Source organism: Bufo bufo, chromosome 9 (genome assembly GCF_905171765.1).
Source record: "Bufo bufo chromosome 9, aBufBuf1.1, whole genome shotgun sequence".
Classification (NCBI taxonomy): Eukaryota; Metazoa; Chordata; class Amphibia; order Anura; family Bufonidae; genus Bufo; species Bufo bufo.
Genome location: NC_053397.1, coordinates 228,184,723 through 228,195,906, shown reverse-complemented (window position 1 = coordinate 228,195,906; position 11,184 = coordinate 228,184,723). Strand labels below are relative to the sequence as shown.

At 44.6% G+C, this 11,184-nt stretch overlaps 1 protein-coding gene across 1 annotated transcript in view; it reads left to right on the top strand.

The window, feature by feature from the left end:
- CCDC24 (coiled-coil domain containing 24) overlaps positions 1-11,184 on the top strand; it is a 54,664-nt gene that overhangs the window by 5,689 nt on the left and 37,791 nt on the right. The window lies entirely within an intron of this gene.

Here is an 11,184-nt window from a genome sequence, read left to right as displayed (position 1 = left end):
CTCTTTAAAAACTGCAACTTTTCCTTTAAGAGCTGCCGGCAGATTGTGAGAAGTCCAGCGCCCCAACTTGTCCTGCAAAGAAACCGCCAACATGTGTGACAAACCTTCCAGCGACACAGCGGCAATCAGCCCCCACACCTGTATGTATGAATTATGGGGGCATGGACCTCCAGAGACTCCGCGGCGATCAGCCCCCACACCTGTATGTATAAATTATGGGGGCATGGACCTCCAGCTACACCGCGGCGATCAGCCCCCACTCCTGTATGTATAAATAATGGGGGACATGGACCTCCAGCGACACTGCGGCGATCAGCCCCCACACCTGTATGTATGAATTATGGGGGCATGGACCTCCAGAGACTCCGCGGCGATCAGCCCCCACACCTGTATGTATAAATTATGGGGGCATGGACCTCCAGCTACACCGCGGCGATCAGCCCCCACTCCTGTATGTATAAATAATGGGGGACATGGACCTCCAGCGACACTGCGGCGATCAGCCCCCACACCTGTATGTATGAATTATGGGGGCATGGACCTCCAGCGACACCGCGGCGATCAGCCCCCACTCCTGTATGTATAAATAATGAGGGACATGGACCTCCAGCGACACTGCGGCGATCAGCCCCCACACCTGTATGTATGAATTATGGGGGCATGGACCTCCAGCGACACCGCGGCGATCAGCCCCCACACCTGTATGTATAAATAATGGGGGACATGGACCTCCAGCGACACTGCGGCGATCAGCCCCCACACCTGTATGTATAAATTATGGGGGCATGGACCTCCAGCGACACCGCGGCGATCAGACCCCACTCCTGTATGTATAAATAATGGGGGACATAAACCTCCAGCGACACCGCGGCGATCAGCCCCCACACCTGTATGTATAAATTATGGGGGCATGGACCTCCAGCAACACTGCAGCGATCAGCCCCCACACCTGTATTTACACTCACCTAAAGAATTATTAGTGCCCCCATACTAATACGGTGTTGGACCCCCTTTTGCCTTCAGAACTGCCTTAATTCTACGTGGCATTGATCCCACAAGGTGCTGATAGCATTCTTTAGAAATGTTGGCCCATATTGATAGGATAGCATCTTGCAGTTGATGGAGATTTGAGGGATGCACATCCAGGGCACGAAGCTCCCGTTCCACCACATCCCAAAGATGCTCTATTGGGTTGAGATCTGGTGACTGTGGGGCCATTTTAGTACAGTGAACTCATTGTCATGTTCAAGAAACCAATGTGAGATGATTGGAGCTTTGTGACATGGTGCATTATCCTGCTGGAAGTAGCCATCAGAGGATGGAGACATGTTCTCATTCTGTTTACCCCAAATTCGGACTCTACCATTTGAATGTCTCAACAGAAATCGAGACTCATCAGACCAGGCAACATTTTTCCAGTCTTCAACAGTCCAGTTTCGGTGAGCTCGTGCAGATTGTAGCCTCTTTCTCCTATTTGTAGTGGAGATGAGTGGTGCCCGGTGGGGTCTTCTGCTGCTGTAGCCCATCCGCCTCAAGGTTGTGCGTGTTGTGGCTTCACAAATGCTTTGCTGCAGACCTCGGTTGTAACGAGTGGTTATTTCAGCCAACGTTGCTCTTCTATCAGCTTGAATCAGTCGGCCCATTCTCCTCTGACCTCCAGCATCCACAAGGCATTTTCGCCCACAGGACGGCCGCATACTGGATGTGTTTCCCTTTTCACACCATTCTTTGTAAACCCTAGAAATGGTTGTGCGTGAAAATCCCAGTAACTGAGCAGATTGTGAAATACTCAGACCGGCCCGTCTGGCACCAACAACCATGCCACGCTCAAAATGGCTTAAATCACCTTTCTTTCCCATTCTGACATTCAGTTTGGAGTTCAGGAGATTGTCTTGACCAGGAGCACCCCCCTAAATGCATCGAAGCAACTGCCATGTGATTGGTTGACTAGAGAATTGCATCAATGAGAAATAGAACAGGTGTTCCTAATAATTCTTTAGGAGAGTGTATATACAGTATACTGTCCTCTGTAGTATATATACAGTATACTGTCCTCTGTAGTGTATATATACAGTATACTGTCCTCTGTAGTATATATACAGTATACTGTCCTCTGTAGTATATATACAGTATACTGTCCTCTGTAGTATATATACAGTATACTGTCCTCTGTAGTATATATACAGGGAGTGTAGAATTATTAGGCAAGTTGTATTTTTGAGGATTAATTTTATTAGTGAACAACAACCATGTTCTCAATGAACCCAAAAAACTCATTAATATCAAAGCTGAATATTTTTGGAAGTAGTTTTTAGTTTTTTTTTTTCGTTTTAGCTATTTTAGGGGGATATCTGTGTGTGCAGGTGACTATTACTGTGCATAATTATTAGGCAACGTAACAAAAAACAAATATATACCCATTTCAATTATTTATTTTTACCAGTGAAACCAATATAACATCTCAACATTCACAAATATACATTTCTGACATTCAAAAACAAAACAAAAACAAATCAGTGACCAATATAGCCACCTTTCTTTGCAAGGACACTCAAAAGCCTGCCATCCATGGATTCTGTCAGTGTTTTGATCTGTTCACCATCAACATTGCGTGCAGCAGCAACCACAGCCTCCCAGACACTGTTCAGAGAGGTGTACTGTTTTCCCTCCTTGTAAATCTCACATTTGATGATGGACCACAGGTTCTCAATGGGGTTCAGATCAGGTGAATAAGGAGGCCATGTCATTAGATTTTCTTCTTTTATACCCTTTCTTGCCAGCCACGCTGTGGAGTACTTGGACGTGTGTGATGGAGCATTGTCCTGCATGAAAATCATGTTTTTCTTGAAGGATGCAGACTTCTTCCTGTACCACTGCTTGAAGAAGGTGTCTTCCAGAAACTGGCAGTAGGACTGGGAGTTGAGCTTGACTCCATCCTCAACCCGAAAAGGCCCCACAAGCTCATCTTTGATGATACCAGCCCAAACCAGTACTTCACCTCCACCTTGCTGGCGTCTGAGTCGGACTGGAGCTCTCTGCCCTTTACCAATCCAGCCACGGGCCCATCCATCTGGCCCATCAAGACTCACTCTCATTTCATCAGTCCATAAAACCTTAGAAAAATCAGTCTTGAGATATTTCTTGGCCCAGTCTTGACGTTTCAGCTTGTGTGTCTTGTTCAGTGGTGGTCGTCTTTCAGCCTTTCTTACCTTGGCCATGTCTCTGAGTATTGCACACCTTGTGCTTTTGGGCACTCCAGTGATGTTGCAGCTCTGAAATATGGCCAAACTGGTGGCAAGTGGCATCTTGGCAGCTCCACGCTTGACTTTTCTCAGTTCATGGGCAGTTATTTTGCGCCTTGGTTTTTCCACACGCTTCTTGCGACCCTGTTGACTATTTTGAATGAAACGCTTGATTGTTCGATGATCACGCTTCAGAAGCTTTGCCATTTTAAGAGTGCTGCATCCCTCTGCAAGATATCGCACTATTTTTGACTTTTCTGAGCCTGTCAAGTCCTTCTTTTGACCCATTTTGCCAAAGGAAAGGAAGTTGCCTAATAATTATGCACACCTGATATAGGGTGTTGATGTCATTAGACCACACCCCTTCTCATTACAGAGATGCACATCACCTAATATGCTTAATTGGTAGTAGGCTTTCGAGCCTATACAGCTTGGAGTAAGACAACATGCATAAAGAGGATGATGTGGTCAAAATACTCATTTGCCTAATAATTCTGCACGCAGTGTAGAGAATTGCATCAATGAGAAATAGAACAGGTGTTCCTAATAATTCTTTAGGTGAGTGTATATACAGTATACTGTTCTCTGTAGTATATATACAGTCCTCTGTAGTATATATACACAGTATACTGTCCTCTGTAGTATATATACAGTATACTGTCCTCTGTAGTATATATACAGTATACTGTCCTCTGTAGTGAGTATATATACAGTATACTGTCCTCTGTAGTATATATACAGTATACTGTCCTCTGTAGTATATATACAGTATACTGTCCTCCGTAGTATATACACAGTATACTGTCCTCTGTAGTATATACACAGTATACTGTCCTCTGTAGTATATATACAGTATACTGTCCTCTGTAGTATATATACAGTATACTGTCCTCTGTAGTATATATACAGTATACTGTCCTCTGTAGTGTATATACAGTATACTGTCCTCTGTAGTATATATACAGTATACTGTCCTCTGTAGTATATACACAGTATACTGTCCTCTGTAGTATATACACAGTATACTGTCCTCTGTAGTATATATACAGTATACTGTCCTCTGTAGTATATATACAGTATACTGTCCTCTGTAGTATGTATACTGTCCTCTGTAGTTGTGGCGAAAATAACCTCGCCACTGGGTTTTGGAGGGGTCTGGTTGCCAGCCTCTTGCCCCAGGATTATGGGCCCTCTCATCAGCCCATGCAAAACTTAAACCCCATGGCGATTTGACTGTGTTTGTGGCATCTGAGCGCTCAGATCCAAGCCATATGGGGATATGTGGGGTTTTGAGGTGTGTGACAGAACCATCTGTCTGTGTAATTGTATTGTTTGTTATGTGAGGATACCCAGATAGCTAATTGTATTGTATTTGTGTAGTCTGAGTGCCATTCACCTAATGATATGCACTCAGACTTGAGCTATCTGGGAATATGTTAAATGTCTGTGTTTGCTGTGGGGGTGTGACATTGTGTGTTTGGGTGGGATTCCTGTCCTGTTGTCCCCACATGTGTATTGGCGATTTCCCTTTGTCCTGAGAGATAATTGAATTACTCCTCGGGTGTTTCCAGGGCATAGAGGAGGAAACCATGATGCATTGTGGGGATGTGTTGTGTCTGTGTATCCTGAGTGCTACGTATCTGTCCTGTGTCACAGTCTTCCTTCTGGTCCACTAGGGGCGTGTCCACCAGATGGGGACCTGCATAAATACGGGCGGGTAGCCCTCAATAAAGTGTTCCTGTTTTACACTCAACATAGAGCCTCGTCTCATGTGTGTGGGGATTGCTATACTTGTATACTCCCCTGGCTATTACTCCTAGCTCTTGTAAGAGCTGTTCCTGGTTCCTGTGGTGGTATCGGTGTCGAGTGGAGTGCTTGGAGTCCTCGGGAGGCACTGGGAGCATTTATCAACGGAGGTACCCGGTCGGGGTGCCAGGAGATCCGTTACATTGGTGGCAAGCGGCGGGATCGTTCCCACAGCCAGAAGGACAGCTACGGGAGACACCATTCCATGGATTTTACAATTTGAGGGCAACGCATGTCCTAGTACAGCGACCCTGACAGCACCAGAATGGAAACAGCAGTGGAGTACGATGAGGGTGTCATGGATGACCGAGATGCAGTCCGCAAAGGCATCTGGTACCAGGTACTGGGTATTGTGGAGTATATGCGGGACGAGAGACTCCCCACGGAAGACCAGCGGTTGCAGAAGCGAGTAGCCCTGCGGATGCCCTTCCTGGGAGAGCAGCCCCGGGAGGAAAGGGTAAAGAAATGAGAACACCTAGCATGGCAGGAGCTGTGGCTGGAAGATGCCTACCAGGCGCTCTGGTGGTATGGGGCACAGTACCTACACAGGACAGCTGAGCATGACAAGCCGGAGGGAGAGGAGTTTGATGGTCCTGGCTTGTTATGGGAGACTTTTTCAGAGCTGGAGTTTGGGAGCCCTACACAAGCCCGGTACAGGGACCTCTTTGAATGGCAGGAGAGCAGGTATGACTGGGACGACACTCATGAGATTGAGCAGGACCTGGTCCACCTGGTGACCCGGGAGATGGAGCTGGAACAGGGCTACCGAGATCTCTTCCACTCCATTGGGAAGGCTCAGCAGGAGAGCAGAGTGTCAGACCCAGGTCCAGAGCCCTTAAGCTGGGAGGATATTGTGTATGTTTACTGGGAAGAACCCCAGGTGGCCGGTGGAGGTGGGACCGAGGTCTCTTCACTGCTCCTGCAGGGAATTGGGAGCCCAGTCTCCATTCCCCAGCGGCAGGCTGAGTTACAGGGGGCAGAGACAGTCAGTCCTGTCCCCCAGCGGCAGAGTGTCCTACAGGGAACAGAGAGCCCAGTCTCCTTTCCCCAGCGGCTGGGTGATTTACAGGGAATTGGGAGCCCAGTCTCCATTCCCCAGCGGCCATGTGATTTATTGGGAATTGGGAGCCCAGTCTCCATTCCCCAGCGGCCGTGTGATTTATTGGGAATTGGGAGCCCAGTCTCCATTCCCCAGCGGCAGGCGGAGTTACAGGGGGCAGAGACAGTCGGTCCTGTCCCCCAGCGGCAGAGTGTCCAGCAAGAAATAGAGAGCCCAGTCTCCTTTCCCCAGCAGCAGGACACTGTATTGGGAGCGGAGACGGTCGGTCGCCCTCCCCAGCGGCTGGAAGTATGTATGGGAAAGGAGCTCGTTACCCCCTCTCCCCAGCGGCAGCTTAACGCACCAGGGGGAGACAGTAAGCCCCACAACAGTGCAGATGGGACCGTGGTCTCTGCACCTACAGCACAGGGGGTAGAGACAGTCGGTCTCCCCCTCCAACAACCAGGCTCCAACCAGGCTTCTTCCATGGTAACGCTGGCACCAGGGCAGAGTACCGCTGATCCCTGCCCACAAAGCAACCTCCACTCCAAGCCAGGGAGCAACACAGAGACCGGGAGTACCAGCTTCCAACATAACCTTGGTGGACTCACTGGACAGAGACAGGCTACCAAATTTAACAGGTCCAGTATTTGGTTGTGGGTGGACTGCCTGACTAACTCAGGTACCGACCGGCGTGAGGTCGGGTATCTGGTTAGTCTTCCCTGGGAGGGGGAGATGTGTGGCGAAAATAACCTGGCCACTGGGTTTTGGAGGGGCCTGGTTGCCAGCCTCTTGCCCCAGGATTATGGGCCCTCTCATCAGCCCATGCAAAACTTAAACCCCATGGCGATTTGACTGTGTTTGTGGCATCTGAGCGCTCAGATCCAAGCCATATGGGGACATGTGGGGTTTTGAGGTGTGTGACAGAACCATCTGTCTGTGTAATTGTATTGTATGTTATGTGAGGGCACCCAGATAGCTCATTTTATTGTATTCATGTTGTCTGAGTGCCATTCACCTAATGATATGCACTCAGACTTGAGCTATCTGGGAATATGTTAAATGTCTGTGATTGCTGTGAGGGTGTGACATTGTGTGTTTGGGTGGTGATTCCTGTCCTGTTGTTCCCACATGTGTATTGGTGATTTCCCTTTGTCCTGAGAGATAATTGAATTACTCCTCGGGTGTCTCCAGGGCAGAGAGGAGGAAACCGTGATGCATTGTGGGGATGTGTTGTGTCTGTGTATTCTGAGTGCTATGTATCTGTCCTGTGTCACAGTCTTCCTTCTGGTCCCCTAGGGGCGTGTACACCAGATGGGGACCTGCATAAATACGGGCGGGTAGCCCTCAAAGTGTTCCTGTTTTACACTCAACATAGAGCCTCGTCTCATGTGTGTGGGGATTGCTATACTTGTATACTCCCCTGGCTATTACTCCTAGCTCTTGTAAGAGCTGTTCCTGTTCCTGGTTCCTGTGGTGGTATCGGTGTCGAGTGGAGTGCTTGGAGTCCTCGGAAGGCACTGGGAGCATTTATCAACGGAGGTACCCGGTCGGGGTGCTAGGAGATCCGTTACAGTAGTATATATATATACACACAGTATACTGTCCTCTGTAGTGTATATATATATATACACAGTATACTGTCCTCTGTAGTATATATACAGTAAACTGTCCTCTGTAGTATATATACAGTATACTGTCCTCTGTAGTGTATATATAGTATACTGTCCTCTGTAGTATTCATATAGTATACTGTCCTCTGTAGTATATATATACAGTATACTGTCCTCTGTAGTATATATACAGTATACTGTCCTCTGTAGTATATATACAGTAAACTGTCCTCTGTAGTATATATACAGTATACTGTCCTCTGTAGTATATATATAGTATACTGTCCTCTGTAGTATTCATATAGTATACTGTCCTCTGTAGTATATATATATAGTATACTGTCCTCTGTAGTATATATATATAGTATACTGTCCTCTGTAGTATATATATATATATATATATATATACAGTTTACTGTCCTCTGTAGTATATATACAGTATACTGTCCTCTGTAGTATATATATATAGTATACTGTCCTCTGTAGTATATATATACAGTATACTGTCCTCTGTAGTATATATACACACAGTATACTGTCATCTGTAGTATATATATACACACAGTATACTGTCCTCTGTAGTATATATATACACATAGTATACTGTCCTCTGTAGTATATATATTTATATATATATATATACAGTATACTGTCCTCAGTAGTATATATATACAGTATACTGTCCTCTGTAGTATATATATACAGTATACTGTCCTCTGTAGTATATATATATAGTATACTGTCCTCTGTAGTATATATATATATACATTATACTGTCCTCTGTAGTATATATACAGTCCTCTGTAGTATATATATATATATATATATATATATATACACACACACAGGAGAAGTGGTACTGTGCAGTGTATATATAGAGTAGGAGTGGTACTGTGCAGTGAGTGTATGTGTGTGTATATATATATATATATATATATATATATACACACAGGAGGAGTAGTACTGTGCAGCACATTGAGCCGAAACGTCGCTTGTCCCGTATGGGTAATTAAAGATTTTTTCTTCTTTTACTTTCTGGAGTGCTGCCCTTTTTGTTATTTCTGTCTATTTGGATTGGCTTTCATCCACGCTGGGCCAGCTGCACCCGCATTTTTTTCTTTGACGGTGCTGCCACTGAACTCTTTTGCTCTCTCTCTCTATATATATATATATATATATATATATATATATATACAGGAGGAGGAGTACTGTGCAGTATATAAATATATATATATATATATACACAGGAGGAGTAGTACTGTGCAGTATATATACAGGAGGAGGAGTACTGTGCAGTATATAAATATATATATATATATATACACAGGAGGAGTAGTACTGTGCAGTATATATACAGGAGGAGGAGTACTGTGCAGTATATAAATATATATATATATATATATATATATATATATACACAGGAGGAGTAGTACTGTGCAGTATATATACAGGAGGAGTAGTACTGTGCAGTATATATACATGAGGAGTAGTACTGTGCAGTATATATACAGGAGGAGTACTGTGCAGTGCATATACAGGAGGAGTAGTACTGTGCAGTATATATACATGAGGAGTAGTACTGTGCAGTATATATACAGGAGGAGTACTGTACAGTGTATATACAGGAGTAGTACTGTGCAGTATATATACATGAGGAGTAGTACTGTGCAGTATATATACAGGAGGAGTACTGTGCAGTGTATATACAGGAGGAGTAGTACTGTGCAGTATATATACAGGAGGAGTACTGTGCAGTGTATATACAGGAGGAGTAGTACTGTGCAGTATATATACAGGAGTAGTACTGTGCAGTGTATATACAGGAGGAGTAGTACTGTGCAGTATATATACAGGAGGAGTACTGTGCGGTGTATATAAAGGAAGAGTAGTACTGTGCAGTGTATATACAGGTAAAGTAGTACGTTGCAGTATATATACAGGAGGAGTACTGTGCAGTGTATATATACAGGAGGAGTACTGTGCAGTATATATACAGGAGGAGTACTGTGCAGTGTATATACAGGAGGAGTAGTACTGTGCAGTATATATACAGGAGGAGTACTGTGCAGTGTATATACAGGAGGAGTACTGTGCAGTATATATACAGGAGGAGTACTGTGCAGTGTATATACATGAGGAGTAGTACTGTGCAGTATATATACAGGAGGAGTAGTACTGTGCTGTATATATACAGGAGGAGTAGTACTGTGCAGTATATATACAGGAGGAGTACTGTGCAGTGTATATACAGGAGGAGTAGTACTCTGCAGTATATATACAGGAGTAGTACTGTGCAGTATATATACAGGAGTAGTACTGTGCAGTATATATACAGGAAGAGTACTGTGCAGTATATATACAGGAGGAGTAGTACTGTGCAGTATATATACAGGAGTAGTACTGTGCAGTATATATACAGGAGTAGTACTGTGCAGTATATATACAGGAGTAGTACTGTGCAGTATATATACAGGAGGAGTACTGTGCAGTGTATATACAGGAGGAGTAGTACAGTGCAGTATATATACAGGAGTAGTACTGTGCAGTATATATACAGGAGTAGTACTGTGCAGTATATATACAGGAGTAGTACTGTGCCGTATATATACAGGAGGAGTACTGTGCAGTGTATATACAGGAGGAGTAGTACTGTGCAGTATATATACAGGAGGAGTACTGTGCAGTGTATATACAGAAGGAGGAGTAATGTGCAGTGTATATACAGAAGGAGGAGTACTGTGCAGTGTATATACAGAAGGAGTAGTACTGTGCAGTATATATACAGGAGTAGTACTGTGCAGTATATATACAGGAGTAGTACTGTGCAGTGTATATACAGGAGGAGTAGTACTGTGCAGTATATATACAGGAGGAGTAGTACTGTGCGGTGTATATACAGGAGTAGTACTGTGCGGTATATATACAGGAGGAGTAGTACTGTGCAGTATATATACAGGAGGAGTACTGTGCGGTGTATATATACAGGAGGAGTACTGTGCAGTATATATACAGGAGTAGTACTGTGCGGTGTATATACAGGAGTAGTAGTACTGTGCAGTATATATACAGGAGTAGTACTGTGCAGTGTATATACAGGAGGAGTAGTACTGTGCAGTATATATACAGGAGGAGTAGTACTGTGCAGTGTATATACAGGAGGAGGCGTACTGTGCAGTGTATATATACAGGAGGAGTAGTACTGTGCAGTGTATATAAAGGAGGAGTAGTACTGTGCAGTATATATACAGGAGGAGTACTGTGCAGTATATATACAGGAGTAGTAGTACTGTGCAGTGTATATATACAGGAGAAGTGGTGCTGTGCAGTATATATACAGGAGGAGTAGTACTGTGCAGTATATATATATACAGGAGGAGTACTGTGCAGTGTATATACAGGAGGAGTAGTACTGTGCAGTATATATACAGGAGGAGTAGTACTGTGCAGTGTATATACAGGAGGAGTAGTACTGTGCAGTATATAT